Here is a 21,383-nt window from a genome sequence, read left to right on the forward strand (position 1 = left end):
AGTCTAAATACAACTTGTTATAAATAAACTATGTTCAAATAAATGATAGATGGAACGACATCTTTGGGGCTCAGTATTTAATATCAGTACTTGTGCACTAGAGGGGGAATTTGTAATAATTTTGTAACTGAAAACATTCAAACTTAAGGGGGTAACTTCTATGGCTAAACTTTGTCTATACTGTGTTACACTGAGCTAGATATTCATTGCAGCTCATGTTTTTACACAATATTATACTTTTAAAAAGGGGTTTAAATGGGATTAAGCTGCTTTAAGGTTTTTGTCATTTCAGTATTATAGTTTAATGTGTAATTTTCTATAGAAATATATTAAAGGTCTTATTTTATTTTATTTTGACAGTGCACACACCTTAGCATTTCATATTGAATCATTTAAATAATAAACATGTGACTTGACAAAAATACAAAAACCCAAGGCACTTTTATAAATTTAAAACGCCTTTATTGATACTAGACCCAACACGTTCCACCCCACCAGCCTCATCAAGGGGACTGACAGAATTCAAAAGTACCATGTGATATAATACACAGTTACATCAGCTGTCAAAACTATTTCCAGCTTTTGTGCACAGCTGCCATTAGTCCACTAGATGGAGACAAACGGACACAAAATAGAACTTGAAAATATTCACACTTGTAGCAGGAGAATTACTGATAAACTGTGGATATTATCTTATGTATATTATAGCCAGACTTTATAAACACAATCACAATCAGGAGTAAATTGCCTGGTGTCCAAATAATACAGTTTGATTACTATTATGACTCCAGGATTGAAACTCAAATGTAGTAGTTATACATTGATCTATTCATCGTCTTCGTTCATGCCTGCTCCTGAGGGTTGTTACATTGTGTTTTGAGGTTTTGGCTTCCACATGTATTCACCCGCTCCTGCAACAGTGTCTCATCCGCAAACAGGAAGGAGGACTCCTCGAGACGGCCTCCGGCTCCAGACCTGTCAGACGGCAACATATTTGTGAACTGGTCAACAATATGCAAGATATTTCACTTGATGTACTGCAGTGTATCCAACTTAATAGAACAGTTTTGCGCATTAGCCAGTGTGCTGCAAGTCTGTTTGACATTGCCATAGTAACAAGGCAAGGCTTTAACTTGCGACACTTATGGTAGTTTGGTTTGTGCATACCCATGTCTACTTTTAAGCTTTGAAGTTGTTAAAACCTTATCCCATATCTGGACAAGGAGCGTGTTATTGTATCAGTGGCACAAAGTACTTTCAATATTATCGTTTATCGAAATAGTTCTGCTTCAGAATGTGTTATCGTGACAGGCCTACTTGGATAAATATGGAGTAAAAGTAAAACCAAGTACACAATTCATTCCAAAGTAGATAATATGACGTTTGTAATATTTTAGCATTATTTTAAACACCCAATGTTCAAAATTCGTCTTTATCTTGATACAGATCATAGAAATCGACTAATATGAGTTTTCCCCATGGCCGATACCGATACCGATTATTTAGAGTCCAGATCAAACGATGTCCAATAAACTCTGCAGATATTTTTGGGCCGATTTTGATTATTTTCCCCCAAAAAAATATATGATTTGAAATGACAACTAATATAAATATTGTCAATACTTTTTACTGCTCATCATAATTCAACTATAATAAGGAAAGATCATCTCAACAGAAATGATTTTTAGACATTTGCATCGCACTAAAGTGTCCAAATACAGCTTTATGCAGAAATCGGTGAGCCCAAACCAAATATCGGCCGATAGATAATAAGCTAAAAAGGGCAAATATCGGCGAGCCAATGTATCGGTCTATCTCGACTAGATAATTTGATATATGACACCTCACATGTTAAGCCCTAGTTATATAAACATACAGTCTCCATTCTTAAAATACAGCGTTACAAAATAGGGCATTCCTGACACGAGGCATTATCCATTAGTATTGTTATACAGCACTATCTTTGAAGGAAGGATGGTTTGCGTAACACTTTTCCTGCTTTTGTCTCAACTTTTTTCTTTCCCTTTTGTTGTAAAAATAGAAGACAGGAAATAGAATCTGCCCACCACAGTCACCGCGCGCTGCAAAAAGCTCGGAAAGACATTATCCGGTTTTAAAGGGGCCACGTTACGCCGTTTTCTGATCTGTGTTATAATGTCGTTTCCTGGAGTTGTGTGTTTGTTTCATTCGCACATGTTTAACACACAAATCCTGCATATTAAGGCTGAGTTCTTTGGAGAGACTACATGCATACAAGCTAATGTTTTTTTTGGTATTCATGGGTGCCATTTTGAAGACTGTCGACCTCTCAAAAACATACATTTTGTTTTGATCGCTAATTACTATGGCAACCGTCAGCTTTCCATCATTTTGACAGATTGCAGTGTGAAAACCTGCCCATTATTATTGTGACGGCTAAACAGTTTCCAAACCCACAAGCCTCTAATGATTCATTTAATTAGCGTCTTTTATAATTATGCTAATCTTGTGGTTGGACAGATATAATGGCAGATTTACTTGCCAATTCTTTCTATGACGCATCATGTTTGAGGACTAAATGTTCGCGCGTGTCTTAAAGGGTAACCCCGCCCAGATCAGGCAATGGGGCGAAACGGTCTGGGTAAAAATATTTGATTTATCTGATAAGCATTCGCAGCTCGATTTGCAGTTTATGTTTTGATAAATCGTGCTAAAAGATCACATTTCAAAACATGCGCGGAAGAACTGACAAAAAGACCGAACTAACACAAGAATCGCATTTCAGAATATGTTTATACACATCTGAACTACAGGGTTAGCAGTTTTACGCAGAATAAAACAGGAGATTTTATTAATGGAACTTCTATAATTTAATGCAAGATTTGAAGAAAGAATTTGAGGTCCATAACGTGTCCATTTCACTGTCAAAAGTACTGAAAATCAGATACTAATCAATGATGAAACTAGTAGCTTTAGAATTATTAAGCTGTATCAGAGCAAGTATAAGACACATAGACGCGTATACGCCCATGGACCACTATGAACCTACTGGACAACCGTGGGATTACACCATTGACTGTATAAAGAAGCCGACTAAGTGAGTGTGACGTCGCCTGTAGCGTTCGGCTCCTGTTGAAGGTAACGCCTCTTCCCTTAGCAACGCTGTCAATCAAACCTGTTGCTAAGGCGAACGGAAGCGACCTCGGGGAAAGAAGACGCCTGATTTGTCGGTTATTAATGTTCATATATTGATTTACAGACACAATAGTGAAATAAAAACACCAGGATCATGTAGAGCGGGTTAATACGAACATTTTAAGACCAAAATGACGACGATAGAACTGGAAGTGCGCCCATGATCACTTTGTATTTGGAAGGCGGTGGCTAGCAGGTTAGCTATGTCCATTTATATAAACAGTCTATGGATTACACAGATATAAGACCAAGACAATACTATAATTTAACGTTGAAAATCACATTCTATCGTCTAAAGAAAGTTTTTTATTATCGTCATGCATGGTATCGGAATCAGTTTTGAGCATCGAGTCTATTATTTAGTCTCAAAAGGAGTTTGAAAGATGATTATCGTGACAACACTAACAGTTTCCATGGTGATGTTTAACTTGATCATCAAATTATTTAAGATTTAAGCCCAATTACTCCCCCATAACGTGTCCCTTTAGCGTCAGTCGATCTCCGTCACTCGTAGCCGATGACATTTTGGACTCGGGGGCTCTTCATGTGCGGATAGCCGTGACACGTGGATGCCTAGAACTCCAGCAGAGCGACTTCTACTTGTTTTCATAGTAAACAACCCCTTCACCTTACCCCTGGCCCCCTCGCCCCCTCTCCCCTACGCCCTACACACTACCCTCCTTTCACACCAATCACTTAGGGGCCTATTAATAATTTGACAAGTCTTCTCAAAGATGAATTGCGGACCAACTTTCGGAGGCTGCAATTACTTTGGGTGGGTGGGGGGACCGAGCCCACTCCACTAGTGCTCATTTACAGGCATGATTTTCCACTTCAACATGTCAGAGGGGTAGAGGGGCTGGCCAGCACTCCGAGCGTTGATTTGCAATTGTAAACAAAATAAATAGCGCGCTCAAATTACAAAACAGACAGCTGGGATTGAATAAGACTCTGGCTAAACTAAACCTAAACCAGATCACAAATATAGGTTTATGTAGGTTAATATAAATGCACTTCTCTAACGTATACGAAAAAAGCAAGGGACTACACAAGTATCTATGTGTTCCAGTTGGATAAAGTAGCCGCAAATGTACTTAACAGTGTGACAAAATATATGAGTATGCAAGTATTGAGGTCAGTAATTAAAGAGAGTACCTGCTGGGACACAATAGACAGTTTACAATCGAGTCTAAAGGAATAAAGCAAACTCTAAGAGGCCTAATTAGAGTTAATGTTGAGTAAACTTATGGTAAACCAATTCCAAAAGTAAATATTTTCTCCACGTGGTTATTATTTCTACACCGTGGCACCTTGAAAAGTCTGGATTTCAGGCTCTTATTTAAAAAAAACCCCACACAACTCTAGTTCCTCATGTTCTTTTTTCCTAATGTTCCCATCACTTGGTACTGTGATGTCCACCACAATGGCTTTGCTCTGTTGTTTATCCACCACCACAATGTCCGGTTGGTTCACCATTCTGTCAGTCTGTATCTGGCTCGATCATTCTCCACTCCCTTTGAAGGTGTTTCCCACCTTGATCTTGGGGTTTCCAGTGACAGATGTTTCTGTACACTCTGCCCGCCACGCTCCATGTAGGCTTTTCCTGCTGCATCTTACACCCTGCTGGATTGTCTTAGCCTACACCTTGGGTCTTGTCTGGTGTGGTAGATCTGGGCCTCTATCGCTCTGGTGCTCAAGGCCTGCTCCTGTGCAGCCAGGATGAGCCTCTGTGCTGTCATTCAGTCCAGCTCTCTCAAGCCATTAGTAGGATTTCTTGATATCAGCCACTTCAGTTATGTTCCGGTGGTACATCCCATGCAGGGGCTTGTCGTTCCATGATGGTTCCTCCAGCTCCTCTTCCTCTGCACTCCACTGTCTGAGACATTCACTGAGCCTGTCATCTGTTGGGGCCTTGTCCTTGATGTACTTATGGATGTTGGATGTTTCATCCTGGACTGTGGCTCTCACACTCACTAGTCCTCGGCCTCCTTCCTTACAGCTCGTGCACAGTCTCAGGGTGCTGGGTTTGGGATGGAACCCTTCATACATGGTCAGGAGCTTTTGTGTCTTAATGCCAATGTCTGTATCTCCTCCTTTGGCCAGTGCATGATTCCTGCTGGGTATCTGATTACTGACAGGGCCTGTTTATTGCCTGGGTCTTGTTCTTGCCATTGAGCTGACTTCTTAGGACTTGCCTCACTCGTTAGAGGTATTTGGCCGTAGCCACTTTCCTTGTTGCCTCGAAATCGGCTACGGCCAAATACCAGCAAGGACATGTGCTTGTGGAATACCAAGGTACATGTCTTAAATGTCTGCTCATGTGTCTTCCTTCTGGAAGTGAGACCCCTTTTGTGTGAACTATCCTCCATGCTCTCTATATATTACCTTTAGCCTCCATTAACCCGTCTGGACTCCTGTCTGCTCCACCAAAGATAAACCAACTTCACACTGTGTTAAACGGGTACTCATTGATCCACCACATCACCACACACTAAGCTCTCATTTATAACCCTATATACATATTTTTCACATTTGTCCAGGGACCCCGAGCCAGAATAGCATGAGGGAGGGCATCTGGCTTAAAACATGACAAATGTGTGTATACATCACTTAACATAACATTTCACTTGTTGCAATTAGTGGGTCCAACAGTTTGACCCAGCAGAGCGTCTCTTTATGAATGAGTTGAACTTGTGGCACAGAGGAGGCAGAGAGAGTGAGCGCTCCTGTCTTTGCAGCAGATGGTTTGGTACAGAGCGAAGATTGTCTATGGTTGTGTGTGTGTGCGGTTGTGTGTATGTGTGTGTGTTTGTGTAGTCGTGATGGGGCGCTGGAGAACAATGCGTTGAGTGTCCTGGTGCTGCAGCCCGAGATAAGAGCCACCTGCCTCTCCATTCTCCCCAGTGACCACATCCAACGAGCAGCATGTAGTGTTGTCACGATACTCAACTAAAAAGACTCGATACTCAAAACCGATTCTGATACCACAATGACAATAGATTGGCATTTTCAACATTAAGTCATCCAGGTAGTTTCCATAGTGGTCCATGTGTCTTATACTTGTGAAAGATACAGCTCAACATCAGTCTTTCTCTCTCCCTTTCCTCTCTCTTTTCCTCCCTTTCTTCTAACAACCCCCCCCCCGCTTTGTCTCGTTCCCTCTCTTTGTCTCTCCCCTATTCTCTCCCCCTACTCTTTCATTTTCTCTTTCTCTCCTCTCTTTCTGCCACTCTATCTCCCTCCTTCCCCCTTTCTCCCTCTTTCTTATCCTTCTCTTGCTTTACTTCCCTCTCTCTTCTTTCCATCTCCTCCTCTCTCTCCCTCTCTCTCTTCATCTATTCTCTCTCTTTCCTTCTTTCTCTCCCGCTCCTCTTTCTTTCCCTTTCTCTCTCTCTTTATGTTATTTCTCTCTTTCCTTCTTTCTCTCCCACTCCTCTCTTTCTCTCTCTCTTTATGTTATCTCTCTCTTTCCTTCATTCTCTCCCACTCCTCTTTCTTTCTCTTTCTCTCTCCCTTCATGTTATCTCTCTCTCTTTCATTCTTTCTCTCCCACTCTTCTTTCTTTCTCTTTCTCTGTCTCTCCTTCTCTGTCTTCATCTAATTTCTCTTTCCTTCTTTCTCTCCCACTCCTCTCTTTCTCTCTCTCTTTATGTTATCTCTCTCTTTCCTTCTTTCTCTCCCACTCCTCTTTCTTTCTCTCTCTCTCTCTTTATGTTATCTCTCTCTTTCCTTCTTTCTCTCCCACTCTTCTTTCTTTATCTTTCTCTCTCTCTCCTTCTCTGTCTTCATCTAATCTCTCTTTCCTTCTTTCTCTCCCACTCCTCTTTCTTTCTTTTTCTCTCTTTCTCTCTCTGTCTTCATGTTATCTCTCTCTCTCTTTCCTTCTTTCTCACCCACTCTTCTTTCTTTCTCTCTCTCCCTCTCTGTCTTCATCTAATCTCTCTTTCCTTCTTCCTCTCCCGCTCCTCTCTCTTTCCATCTTTTGCTCTCTCTCTCCCTCTTCTCTCTCTCCTCCTCTCTCTACCACTTCTCTAACCCTCTCTCTCTCACCCTCTCCCTCCCCACCTTTTCTCATTTCATCTAACCCCTCTCTCTCTTTCTTTCTCTCCTGCTCCTCTCTCACCCCCTCCCTCTTTCTCTCTCACTCCCTCCCTCTTCTCTACCCCCTCCTCTCTCTCCCTTTCCTTTTCTCTCTCCCCCTCCTCTCTCTACCACTTCTCTAACCCTCTCTCCCCACTTTCTCGTTCAAATGAGTATCTAGTTTTTCGATACTAGCTGTAGTATCGATTAGTATCAGATTTCCGATACTTCTGACACCCCTAGTAACGAGTTTTCATTCTATGTAACGTAACAATTTGAAGTAAAAAAAAGGAGAAATATGCAACTTTTCCCGCTCATCTCCGTGGATAAGTTAATACTTTACCCAGAATGTTGCACAGTATGGCATTATTACATTATCACATTTGTCGCTTGCCATTGGAGAAAAACGGGTGACGCCACATGACCAAGTTACAGGTCAGGTTTGCGTAAAGGAGAGGGGACCACATTAACAGTAAAGCATTTTTCAAAACGGATAAGTTAATGCTTTATGGTGGAACTTTTCAGGCAATGGCAGGTCTATGGATTAAATGTAACGTAACAGTGAAATTTAGTTTATTAATGTCATGATTATCACAACTACAATCAAGCCTGATGCCCTACCTGATGCAGCGTTTTACAAATACCCCATTACACACACTAACTACTTGCACATTTACCATTAGCGAGGCCTAAACTGAGTAAGAAAGAACAAAACAAAACGCGGGGCTCAAGAGTTGAACTTGGAGAACAAAGCTGCGATTGTCTCTCCCTGTGTCTGTCCGCAGTAACAAAGGCCCATTCATTTACCCGCAAAAGGGACGAATTAATTCAAACTTTACATTGTGACCTACGCTCCCTGTGCATCCCGTACAACAACCACATCTATCAGAGCGAACAACAACAGCGGATACACCCACGCACAACGGAGAGACCGGATCGGAACACTCACCTATCCTACACAGTTATCTGTCAGGATCCGGAAGTCAAAATTCCCTTTCAGTTTTTTTTTTTAGAAACTTGTCCAGAAAAATTAGGTTAAAAGCTCAATAGATGCCAGTCAAATATGTGATAATTAATGAGCATAAGACACTATTTAAATGTAAAATATATTTCTGAAAATGTTATCAAAGGTTACACAATGTCTTTTACCTTAAATATTAGAATTGTTTTTAAAGTCTATGGGAAAAAAAGTGCTAAAAATGTACTTCTGGAACAGCAGCGGGCTTCAACTACAGAGCTCCATTTAGGTTTAGTCATGTTCCGCAGTTTTGCAGATTTTTTGTGTGCAATTTTACATGCTTTTTACATCGTATGATCGTGCACTGTGTTCTGCGTCCTGATTGGCTAAGGGACTGTAGACCATTGTCCATCAGTCTCCTCCGTGCCGTGCTGAAGTGCTGTATGTTTGCAAGTTTTCTCCCCGACAAAACCCACAATGTCGATGAAACGTTCTGCACCGACAAAGACGCCTACGAAGGTTTGAACTTTGAGAGAGTTTAAACAAGAGAGAAATGTGAGAAAATGTTAATGCCTGTGTGAGAAAAGTGTATAAAGTGTGTGGTGAGGGGTTTTACAGCAAAAACATATAGAATAATTGTAAAAAACAAAGCTGATACTTCGCGGATTTCGTGTTGTCAAACCGTGCTGCAGATTACAATATAACATGCGAGATGAATGCTGCCTTCAGAGTACACAGGATTTTAAATGATCTATGCTAAATTTATATCAATGTTAATATACTTTTCCCCGTACAGAAGCGGACTGCGCTCACACTGTGCCATTAATGTTGACATACTGAATATATATGGAGCAAACATCAACCCTGGTACAAGATATATGGTGTGTTTTAATGACGTTTAAAGGGCCAGTACGTCACTTTTTTTCTGTGTATTTGCGATTTTTTTTCTGTGAGAGTTGGAAAAACAATAGCGGACAGCAACAAGTCTTTAACTGGACACAAAAGGACTGAATAAAAGCAGTGATTATGAATAAAACGCTCTTAAATAAACTCTTAAATTGGTGTTAAGTTGCTAGCGTTAGCCTCTTACGTTAGCATGAGCTGTTCAAAGATTGATAACTTCTACATCTTAGACAAAAAGTGTCCGTTTACATGAGATCCACAAAAAGTTGTAGGATTATTTTTAGTCCATGAATACTTACGACAATTTGATCATCATTTATTACAGAAATCAGAAAGAAAAATGTGTTTAGTTTAGCTGACTTTATTTTCCCAGATGCTAGAGTCGCGTGGCCTGATAGTAGTGAGCGAATGGTGCCCTGCAATCGTCCTCGGAGGTCAGATTTTCCGAGTTCCAACTTGTACACGACGACTGGAGCACGCAGCGGCCTCGGTACGTCAGAGTCCTAGTCAGAAAATCCAACATGGCGGTGCCCTGCATTTGCGTAAAGTTTGGTATCCGACAGTTAAAATAAGGATCGTACTTGTGTTATTTTCCCTTTAGATCAGGGGTGGGCAATTATTTTTCCCCAGGGGCCAAATGAGAAGCAGAAAATATTGTGGAGGGCCGGGCCAAAAGTTTGAAATCTACCTTGGTTATTAATTTTACTTCTACATTGAAATAAGTAAATGGCATTGTTTACAGAAGCTGGTAAGAGTATATGTTATTGTTAGATAATGAGAAAGTGAGGTTGTTTTCCAAAAAAATGAATTTATTCAGTAAAATTATGCAAAACAATGGTAAGTGCGCAACATTTGTAACTCTTTTTCAGTCACATTAACACCACAATGCTTTCTGTTTTTAACTTTCTTAACTTTCTATTAAGATACAATGTCTTTGTATGCCAATAATAATGTAACATAACTCACAACATTTTTGTCCAACTGCCAAACAGTGCAGAAAAAAATCAAAGTAAACATGTTTCAGTGTTTTTTTCTTGTTCAGTGAGAGAAATCTAGCCTCTGTTGAGCTTTAACAAGTGCATCAAAGTCAGGTTGAATGTTTGAGGTGGAGATGTGAAGCACATCTGACAGATGATCGTCAGTAAGAGAGGATCTGTACCTGGATTTGGTAAACTTCATTACTGAGAATGTTTGTTCACATGTATAGGTAGATCCAAAAAGAACCAACATCTTCTGAGCATGTTTTCTCATGTTTGGAAAATTCTCCTCCTTAAGAGATGAATAGAACTCCAGCAGTGATGCTGACTTAAAGTGCTCTTCCAGTACTGTATCTGACTGCAAGTCTATGAGCTCCAGCTGAACATCAATGGGTGCATTATCCACATTGCATGCAAAGGGAGAGGAAATCAGGTGCATTTCATCCTCAATGTTTTTAAAATCTTCAAATCGTCTTGAAAACTCACTGTACAGGTCTCCTAACATAGATGAGTACCTGCACAGGTGACTAGCTGATGGTTTGACTTCTTTCAGGGTTTGCATGTGAGTGAGAATTTTGTTCTCTAGTTGATTTGAAAGAAACTGCAACTTTCTCATGAAAGCCTTGACCAAGTTATGCATTTCATGAACAAAAAGGCCCTTGCCTTGCAGTTTAGTGTTCAGTTCATTCATCAGAGCTGTCACATCAACAGCAAATGCTAAATCTGCAATCCAGTCTACATCTAAGAGCTCAGGGATATTTTTGCCTTTAATCTCACAAAACTCTTGAATCTCTGTTTTTAGGTCCCAAAATCTTTTTAACACTTTGCCCAGGCTGAGCCATCTGACAGCTGTATGGTACCTGATGTCACCATGTTCGTTATCATGCTCTTCTAAAAGTGCAACAAACTGCCTGTGATTCAATGCTCATGCTCTGATAAAGTTAACTGTCTTAGTTACAACATCAACAACATCGTTAAGTTTTAACACTGACTTGCACAAGGCATGTTGATGAATAATACAATGAATAAATACCAATTTATGCTCTGCGTCAAGTTCAGTCATTTTATCTTGCATCCGTTTCAAAAGTCCAACATTTTTCCCTGTCAGATTTGGACAACCATCAGTAGTGACTCCTACCAGTCTGTCCCATTTCAGTTCAAGTTTGTCCATGCATGCGTTTACCTCGTTGAACAAATCACTCCCCGTGGTTGTTCCTTTCATTGATCTCACTCCTGCAAGCTCCTCCGTAATCTTGAAATCCTGCGTTATTCCCCGGAGAAACACGAGTAACTGTGCCGTGTCGCGGACATCACAGCTCTCATCCAAAGCTAAGGAGAAAAAGTCAAAACTTCCTACTCCACTTTTTAGCTGAAGTTGGAGATGCTCCGCGATGTCCTCCACCCTTCTGGTCACCGTTCGCCTGGACAGCGGGACTTTCTCAAATGCTTCTTTTTTCTCCGGACATATTAGCGCTGCAGAGTCCACCAAGCACTCTTTGACAAACTCCCCCTCCGAAAATGGTTTACAGTTTTTAGCGATTTTGTGGGATATCACAAAGCTGGTCTTGGTTGCTGCATCCCGGGCTGTGTGTAGCTTGGTAAAATAGCCTTGTTGTTTTCCTAGCTTCGCTAGCAAATCTTCGGATATCCGCGCTCTTGCAGCCTCAGTCAAATGTCTGTATTTGTCCGCATGCTTCATCTCGTAATGCCGACTCACGTTGTACTCCTTAAACACAGCGACCTGCTCTCCACAAACTAAACACACGGGTGTACCCCTGACTTCAGTAAATAAATATTTAGTAGTCCATATTTTCTTAAAACCACGGCCTTCAGCGTCCACCTTTCTTTTTTTGGCATGTGCGATCATTTTGAAGAGTTACCATTACAATGACTTGTTGCTAATGACATGCACTCGTGCAGAGCACCTGTATGTAAACGACGCATGCACAGTGTAAACAGGTTTCAATGTAAAAGCGCAGCTGTTTTAGTGTACACGTTATGCAAAATTTTGAAAGTAGGTTTTGATTTCTTAAGTCCAAGCAACCTTTCGCGGGCCAGTCAAAGCCGGGCCGCGGGCCAAATACGGCCCGCGGCCCGGCTTTGACTGGCCCGCGCCTTAAAACGCCCGGGTCTGCTTTAGATGTTCCCTCCTGTCCACCTGCTTCTGTGAACCTGCTCCTGCATAACGTTTGAGCCCCTGCAGTTATAAATGTGCCGTTATGCTAATGTTGCTAACGGCGCTAATGTCAAAATAAGCAAAGATTCCCTCTCAAATGTTGCTTTGTTAACTGTTAATGTTGCAATAATGTCCAGGTTACTTATTATTATTCATTATTTTTATTTATTATTATTTATTTGATTTAATCTTTGCTTTTATATATTGGAACAAGCATCCGATGCTGAACTCAAAGATAATGTAATTTCGAAATCTGACTTCTGACCTCTGAGGGTGACTGAAATGCAGAATATGTGTCAGAATTGCTTGTGAATGAAGGCACTATATATTCCTCTAAAGCACATGTGTCAAATGTGGCCCTCCACATCATTTTACATGGCCCTCGACAGGGTAAATTAAAAGCAGGATGGTCTTAAAATTTTATCAGGAGATACAGTTACACAGCCATATTTTAACATCTAGGCAAATACATATTTACTATTTGTAACTTGAATAAGTCATAAATACAGAAACAGTTAATTAACAAGTTAAAAAAGTTGTTTATTTATTTTTATTTTTTAGATTTATTTTTGAGGGCAGCCATGTTGCTGATGTGGCCCTCTGTGAAAATGTTGACACCCCTGCTCTAAAGAGTCCAGGGCCTGTGTCGTGTTGAGAGGTTTGGGTGGATATTCAGACACAGCCAATGTAATATGGACATTCAATATTAACTATCTATTGCAATTCCAGAATGTGACATCACATGACGACGAGTGACATCACCCGGCAACTGTGACATCACAAAGACGATTCTATTTGGAAGTTTATGAGGGCAGCACAAAGCGTGAACAAGCTCATTTCAACTCAGCACTCCGACGAGCACGCAGCAAAAACACTCAGAGCACACAAACGATTTCAGAGCAGCAAATATGTCTAAAAACTGGTCTGATTATACTCCTGAAGACGACGAATACCTCTACAGTCAGTACTTCAACCTGGAGGAGGAGCTGGGCACAGCATCCACCGATCCAGACCAGACCTCTGGACCATCGGAAACGGTGGTCCACACCTTTCTAACTCTTGAGGAGTTGGAGAGGGAGCAGCTAGGGCCTCAAACCTATGTGAGGTCTGAGGAGGAAGACGAGCGGGGCATGACTTTAGTCATGTTACGGCTCGAAATGGCCTCTAAAGCTGCTGAGGCCAGAGCCAGAGAGGAACAGCTGCTCAGAGATCTGGAGAACCTCAAGAGGCTTCGTGAACGAGACCACAATCAGCATGAGGAGTACAAGTTACAGACACTAAGGGAAACAAATATGATCATTTGTGCTCACAACAAGCAAGTGGAGCAAAGGGACTCAGCCATACGAGATCTCCAAACTGCACTGGACACAGTGAAAGAGGAGAAAGAGGGTCTCACTAAACAGGTCGCAGATGCTCACAATTTGGTTGAGGAAATTAAAGAACAGTCCCGCCAAAAATCACACGAGTGGGAGCTTGAAAAGCAGGGCCTCTGTCTGAAAATAGAGGACTCTGAGAAACGGGTCCGAAAAAGGAAGGAAGCTCTCGACAAGTCCAACCAAAACCTGAAGCAGCTCAGAGAGCAGCTCAGACAGACACAGAAAGAGCGCTCCCTGCTGGAGGACGCCAGCTGTGTGCAAGAGCAGATGCTGAGGAGAACAGAAGCAGAGCGCACCCTACTGGTCCAGAGGAACAGCGTGCTGGAGCAGGAGGTGGAGCAAGAGAAACGAAGCAGAGGTGAACTAGAGGAAGAAAAGGCAGCCATTTTGAAGAGCTGTGAGGCACTCAAAGAGCAGCTCAGATCAACTCAAGAAGAGCGCTCCCTGCTGGAGAACAACAGCTGCAGGCAGGAACAACTGCTGACAAAAGCAGAGGCAGAGCGCACCCTACTGGTCCACAGGATAGATGAACTGGAGCAGGAGGTGGAGCAGGAGAGGGAGCGTCTCAGAGGGACTATGAAAAACCACACCCTGCTGGAAGAAAAGTTTATGGCACTTGACCAGGCGCTTAGGAGCCTCTTGGAACAGTGCACCCTGCAGGATAAGCGGTGTACTGCACTTGAGCAGGAGCTTCAGAGGTCCGAGGAACAGCGCACCCTGGTGGAGGAAACATGCAGTGCTCTGCAGCAAGAGGTGAAGACGTCAGACGTACAGCGCACCATCCAAGAAGAAAAGTACATGGCGCTTGAGCAGGCCTTTAAGAGGTCCGAGGAACAGTGCACCCTGCAGGATAAACTGTGTATTGCACTTGAGCTGGCGCTTAAGAGGTCCGAGGAACAGTGCACCCTGCAGGATAAACGGTGTATTGCACTTGAGCAGGTGCTTAAGAGGTCCGAGGAACAGTGCACCCTGCTGAGCGAGATGAGCTGTGCCCTGGAGGAGAAGCTGGAGAGGAAACAGAGGAGGTGGTTCAGGAGGCTCTTGTGCCACTAAATCCTCTGTCATCACATGACTTCATTCAAAGCATAAATAAAGCAGTAGCATAACAAAAACATAATGTGGTATTTTGTGTTTTAACGCAAGACATTTATTATTATTATTATTATTATTATTATTATTATCAAGCCTGCAACAAATCTTAATGCATTATTATTTTTAGAACGTGACCCCCGCGATAAACGAGGGACCACTGTACATCCAAAGTTTTGAAACTCTAGAACAGGGGGGTCAAACACATTTTCACAGAGGGCCACATCAGCAACATGGCTGCCCTCAAAAATAAATCTAAAAAATAAAAATAAATAAACAACTTTTTTAACTTTTTAATTAACTGTTTCTGTATTTATTACTTATTCAAGTTACAAATATTGCTTATGCATTTGCCTAGATGTAAAAATATGGCTGTGTAACTGTGTATCTCCTGGTAAAATGACATTTAAGACCATCATACCTTTTAATTTACCCTGTCGAGGGCCACATGAAATGATGTGGAGGGCCACATTTGACCCGCGGGCCTTGAGTTTGACATGTGTGCTCTAGAATGACATGGGTAACAGTAGTAGAAGTAGCAATGGTAATAGTAGTAGTCGTACAAACGTGGTGATGTTGTATTGGATTTGGTGAAGTAGAGCATTTCACTGCTGGAGGAATTTGGAGAATTTCGTAGAAGAAAAAAAACAACAAAATTTTAGTTACATTTGCAGAAAAAAACAAACCAAAACCATTTGCTTTTCAAAGTGTGAACCGAACGCAGTAATCCTGGTTTTATAACTTCAATCCAGGTAAATTCACACATGTTAAAACTCATTTCCAATCGTACCAAGGCCCATTAATTTGCTCTACGCATTTAAAACTGACATTAATATTACATTTCTTCTCAAATATGACATCTACAGCGGTTTAACTTCATTATATTTCTACCATCTACCTCGTTTTTACATTCTGCGCACACAAACACCACAGTAGTTTAACATTTGACAGACAGATTGTTCTTCCAGTTCTCCTCCTCGCTCTCTTCTCCTTTGTCCTCTTTCACCTCTCTGGCCTTCAAAGTTTAAAAATGTTCCCTTTGGCCCTGATGCCCCGGTTCTTCTGTGTCAAAAGCTGCCGCTGCCTGCGCTACATCCTAAACAGGAGGAAATCCAACCAATGTAGGATGCAGGATGTAGCAACGCTCGTAAATATTTATCCATGGGTTGCAGAGTGATGAGAAATGAAGACCGTTGCTATAGCAATAGACAATTTAAAGCGAAATGAAGATCAGGTGAATGAAAAGTCCTAAAATGTCGCATACAGGGAGCGGTGATATATCAGTGCCAGTGTCGGTGCCAGTCGATATTGATACTAAATCTTGGCGATCCCGATATCTGTTTATTTTTTATATACATTTTTTGCTGCCTCATTCTCTGTGTGTGCACTTTTTGAACAGCCAAACGACTGAAAAAAATAGAAACAGAAGAGTGTTTTCTGGCTGTACGTTTACGCAAACCTGCAATTACTTTATATTCCAGATAAATACAACACCATTATTATTTATACAGAATGAGAAGTAAAAATGAGTCATCCATTTGATATAAATTTGTGGGCCTTGCTGTGGATTTTAAAGCAAAATATTGGATATCAGTAAATAAATAAATAAATAAATAAATAAATAAAAATTAAATAAATCATAATATCTACTCATCCCTAGTTGCATATATGAAAACTGGAATATTTTGGTCGTCAATATTTATCATTAGTTCCTTTTCTTGGCAAAACTGTGGAGATTTGAGGTATTTTTTTGTAATTTGAGCTGTGGAGGGTTAAATCAGTCTTTTATGGCTAATTATTGGTACATTCTGCTCTTCATTTGTTGCAGCTCAGGCCTTTTAATGGAACAGTCCATTTAAAAATCGTTTACTGGGATTATCCTGCATCACTTAAATCCTAATTAGTGGCACCAGTAGTTTCAATATTATCGTTTATGACAATATTTCTCTAGCAATGTATCGTGATTCAAAATTTGTTATCGTGACAGGCCTACATAAGCACGTGGACTTGGAACAGTAATTTTTGGGGGTTAATATTTATCGTGGGGACTTTTTCTTTGCATTGGTGGGAACATTTTGGGTAATTTTTCCGTACTACAATGAGATTTAAGCTGTAGAAGTTTGATTTATGAACTATAGATACAAACTAACTATTTAAGAGTTGCATTATGTTATTTACTGCAGCTACTTTTAATTTTTTTTTACAATATTGTGCATTTAGAATAGTTTCTTTGAGATAATTCTGCTTTAATATTATCGTTTATCGTCGATATTTACTTCAGCAAAATATCGCAGTTCAAAATCTGTGTCACATGAGCTAAAACTTAAAACATTACGTAAGATTTCTGGTAGATGGCCTGGTCGTTTCCCTAGCGATGTTATTGCTTTTCCCGGAAAGCTCCACAGTACGGCATTTGTGGTAAGTCATTGATTTCCAGCAATCTCACTCACAGTAAGAATGCAGGTTTTTCGAGGTATTTTCAGCCGTTTAAACGCCTAATTGAACAAATGGATAATGAAAACACTGAACGCCGCAGTGTCAGACATTCTAGACAAAATAACGACATCTCCATGGAAACGAGGAAGAAAAAGTCGCCAGAAAAGTTACATAGTGCAGAAGTAAGTGGGGCATATCCAACTGACATTTTTCTCTTGTTAAAACACTTCTAAATATGAAATTGATCTCGATGTAGTTACATGCTTAATAAAAAGGTGTGTGCTGGGAGGTAGACAGTTTAAAGAGTTGCGTTGGAGTGGTGCGGGTGGAGGTGGGGGCGGTCGGTTGTCAAAAGCGGCGATGGGGGCACAAAATGAGGAACAGAGCCCGCTTTGTCGATAGCAAAACCTAAAGGCCGCCTCCTTCCAAGAACTCCGGCTAAAACCACACAAATGCCCGGAGTGGGTAGTTGGAAACGTGAACCAAACTTGGCACCGAATGAGCCAGATGCATGATAAGTTACTTCCTCTTTTGCACTGAGGGATTGTGGGAAAATGCCAAGACAAATAAGATTATAGTTGCAGAGAAGAGCCGGTGAAGTTATGACTGTTGGCTGTGGGCCTTTGTAAACAGTGTGAGGACACAAGCCAATCTAATCTAATGCAGAGGGGGGCGGATTTTAAGTTTATCAAATGCAAAATATAGAAGTACAGATGGACTAAAAATACGTTACATTGTTAAAAAGGGCTGTGAAAGTTTGGTTTAATCTAGAACACATCAGCTTTGGGCTTTTTCATTTCTAAAGTACCTATGAGAATACAAAAATGTAGTAGGGAATGTTTCAATATGATGTAAAGTATTAACCCAAGCATCAAAATAAACAGGATTGCGTTTCTTTTGGGTATTTTTTGCCATAATCTAGCAGCCCCACGATCTAAAATATAAGAAAATTGGGATACATTTGTGTTTTTTGTACATAAAGACAGAAGGCTTACCGGATTTTTGCAGTTTCCAACGGCAGCCCCAAGAGAACTTCAACTGGGCTGTTTCCCGTTTCCCTTGATGCAGGAGCTGGTACAACTGGCAATGCTCCTGAAAACAAAAATACATAATTAGACATACGGCAAGAGCTTATAAGAGATTAAATATGTGTAGATGCAATTTTAAAAAGAAAATATAATAATAAAAAAAAATTACACAAACTAATTTCCAGCATGTTTTTGTTTGGATTATCCTGGTGGATTTAATGATTAGAGAACGACAAGCACGGCAGCCATTTTGTGTCAGTCACGGTACACTTTAACTGAATTTAATACAGTTCTGTTAATAAATGTTTTTAAAATGTAAAACTGCACTAGTCTTTACGGGTAATAAGAGTGATTTCTGCAGATGTGGACGCAGACACCCAAAGCCAAAGCTAAATCTACTTTAAAAGAAAAAATAAGACCCGTAGCAAGGATAGTGAAGCCGCTACAATATCCCCGTTTAATATGAGACGTTTCGCTGCTCATCCAAGCCGTTTCGTCAGTTCTGGTCAGATTGCTGCTGGTCACTGCCTTATATTTGTCTGAAGGGAGGGAATAACAACATTGATTGTCTCCAGTTTCACCCTTAATGGCCCTATTCAACCTTTAAGGACCCTACTATTTTGTTTTTTTACTTTTTTGTTTCCTTTGTTTTCTTTGGGTCTGAGGATGAGGTTGTAGATGTGAGAGGGATTATGTCTCAGGCCCTGTTTATGGAAGGATTGTCTTTCTAACAAAAATAGCTTCTTTAACTCTCATCTCTGTTTCTTTTGGGGATAAATGTTAACGCAAAATCAGAGGGATAAAAATGACGAGTGCAACAGAACTAGCATATAGAGTGAGGCTAATGATAATAATGCTATGAACCAGTGCCAAAAAAGTCACATCTTGAGCAAAAATAAAACTTACCGAGGAAACACTCAGTTATTTGATTTGATTTTGTGAGGAACTGCGGCTCACGTCGGGGGACCTGCAGGGGGCGGTCAAACAGGTGGCGGACTGAAAACATGGCCTTTTATTAGTATTTTTATTATTATTTTGGATGACAGAGGAAATTATCTGAACTTTTTCTGTTCAATTTAGTGCACAATCGGATTGCTGTATTCTAGAAATTTTTGATATAGTTTTATAAGCAGAGTTATCACAAAAGTGCTGTAATTGCTCTTTGCTTGTATATTCATGGGTCATACAGCGGTGGATGAAGTACTCAGCTTGGTTACTTAAGTAAAAGTTCAGATACAGAGGTAAAAAGTTAACCAAGTAGAATCACATGAACCAGTAGATCACATGAAAAAATCCACAAAGTAAAAGTATTAAAGTACTTATTTAAAATGTACTTCAAGAGTAAGAAGTAAAAGTATTTGTTGTTGATTTGTCAAAGTGTTAAATGTGTGTATTTATTTTTGTTTGCTCAAAGCCAAAGCTTGACCTCAAAAACTTTAGTCAGCATGTTTCCACGAACACGGTAAAAATAACCCCTCACATCATATGAAAAGTACTTTTTACTTTTCAGCCCTGTTTAAAAATATAGTGGAGTAGAAAGTACAGATACTGCTCTTAAATGTAGTGAAGTAAAAGTAAAAAATATCCACTGTCAAATGTACTGAAATAAAGTACAGATACCTAATTACCTGCTTACTACTTGTACTTTGTCACCTTCCACTGATGCTAATATAATCTATAATCTACTGTTACCAAAATGACATACAACAAAATACAAAATACTGTCTTTTTGAGCCTATTATCTTGTTTATTATCGTTATTTGTAAATCTTGGAGCAGGTTAATTGAGCTGTGTCTGCTTCTCTATTTGAAATGAACGCACAAAGGCAAAGTATGTAATGTTTATGTAAATAGACCTAATAAATAGAGACGATTCCACGGCGCACAGGGAAATGCAGTGACACATAACGAGACTGAGCGACGATGAAGTGTGTTTGGCAGTTACAAGCATGTGGGACGTATGCAAAAATTGTAACGTTGAAAACTGGTTCAACCATATTAAACAAATACGTTGTTGGTTGGGTGGTACAACTGCAAGACTGGTTGACTATGCAGCAGTAGTAATTGTTGAAGTAGTAGTATAGTAGTAGTAGAAATAGTAGTAGTAGTGGTGGAAGAAGTACTCAGTTTTGTCACTTAAGTAAAAGTACAGATGCCACAGCAAAGAAAATACTCAAGTAAAAGTAAAAGAACCCTCAGACTTTTCAGCAGGTCTCAAACAATAATAAAAAATGCTTTTGCTTACGGCTCTCAAATATAGTGAAGTAAAAGTAAATTTTATTATTGTATTATTATTATTATTAATAATAATAATAATAATAATAATCCATTATTATTATTATTATGTTACAAAAACACGTCAGTTATTTTCATTTGAATATATTTAATAATTGACAAACGTTAAAGAAAAATTGGATAGTTTAGCAACACAAACGCAATTTAATAATCTGATAACAAACTTCTACACATACACCTGCACCTTGAACATTTTATATGGACTTATGGACATACTTATTGATTTTATTTGTTTTTTCTGTGTATTGTAAATGAAAAATTCAAATCTATCAACTGGACAAAACGCTGTAGGAGTGAAGATGTTCCGCTGCTCATTCTTCAGTTCTGCTCCTCCCTTCGGACAGATATAAGGCAGATATAAGGTGTCCGTGAGTAATGTGGCCAGAACTGAAGAAGCGGTTTGGATGAGCAGCGGAACGCCTTCAGTCCTGCAACGTTTTGTTGAGCTGACAGATTTGAATTTCTCTTGTTACTGTGGATCAGACCTGGACGACTGAGGGATTACACAGACAAGTGCTCTCAGTGGGTCCCCCTGTATAAGTAATGTATGTATAAAAGGGTAAAAGGGTAAGAAAATGCTGGCTTTGGCAAAACGAAAACTGAAAAAGGTGATATGGGGTAGAGTAAAAGTGACCCTATAACTATTTGCAGTTCCACCCAGTTGAATGCACACTGGAGTCTCTATGCAGCTCTATCTGGATTCCTGTCTGCATACTGCATACTGCATACTGCATACTGACTTTGACCATGAAACTATTCTCTGCACACACACACACTGCTCTTTGACAGTGACACCGGTGCTGTCTGAATACCTCACCTGGGAGTGTCTATGCCGGGCCCTGGTACACTGCTGTGTATGTGGGAATGTAAGCAGGCAGCCCAAAGCCCAAAG

The 21,383-nt window shown here is 40.3% G+C and overlaps 1 protein-coding gene across 1 annotated transcript in view; it reads left to right on the forward strand.

Moving 5' to 3' along the window:
* The window catches only part of ndfip2 (Nedd4 family interacting protein 2), a 70,318-nt gene that overhangs the window by 14,217 nt on the left and 34,718 nt on the right, over positions 1–21,383 (forward strand). The window lies entirely within an intron of this gene.

Source organism: Periophthalmus magnuspinnatus, chromosome 2, assembly GCF_009829125.3.
Source record: "Periophthalmus magnuspinnatus isolate fPerMag1 chromosome 2, fPerMag1.2.pri, whole genome shotgun sequence".
NCBI classification, from domain to species: domain Eukaryota; kingdom Metazoa; phylum Chordata; class Actinopteri; order Gobiiformes; family Gobiidae; genus Periophthalmus; species Periophthalmus magnuspinnatus.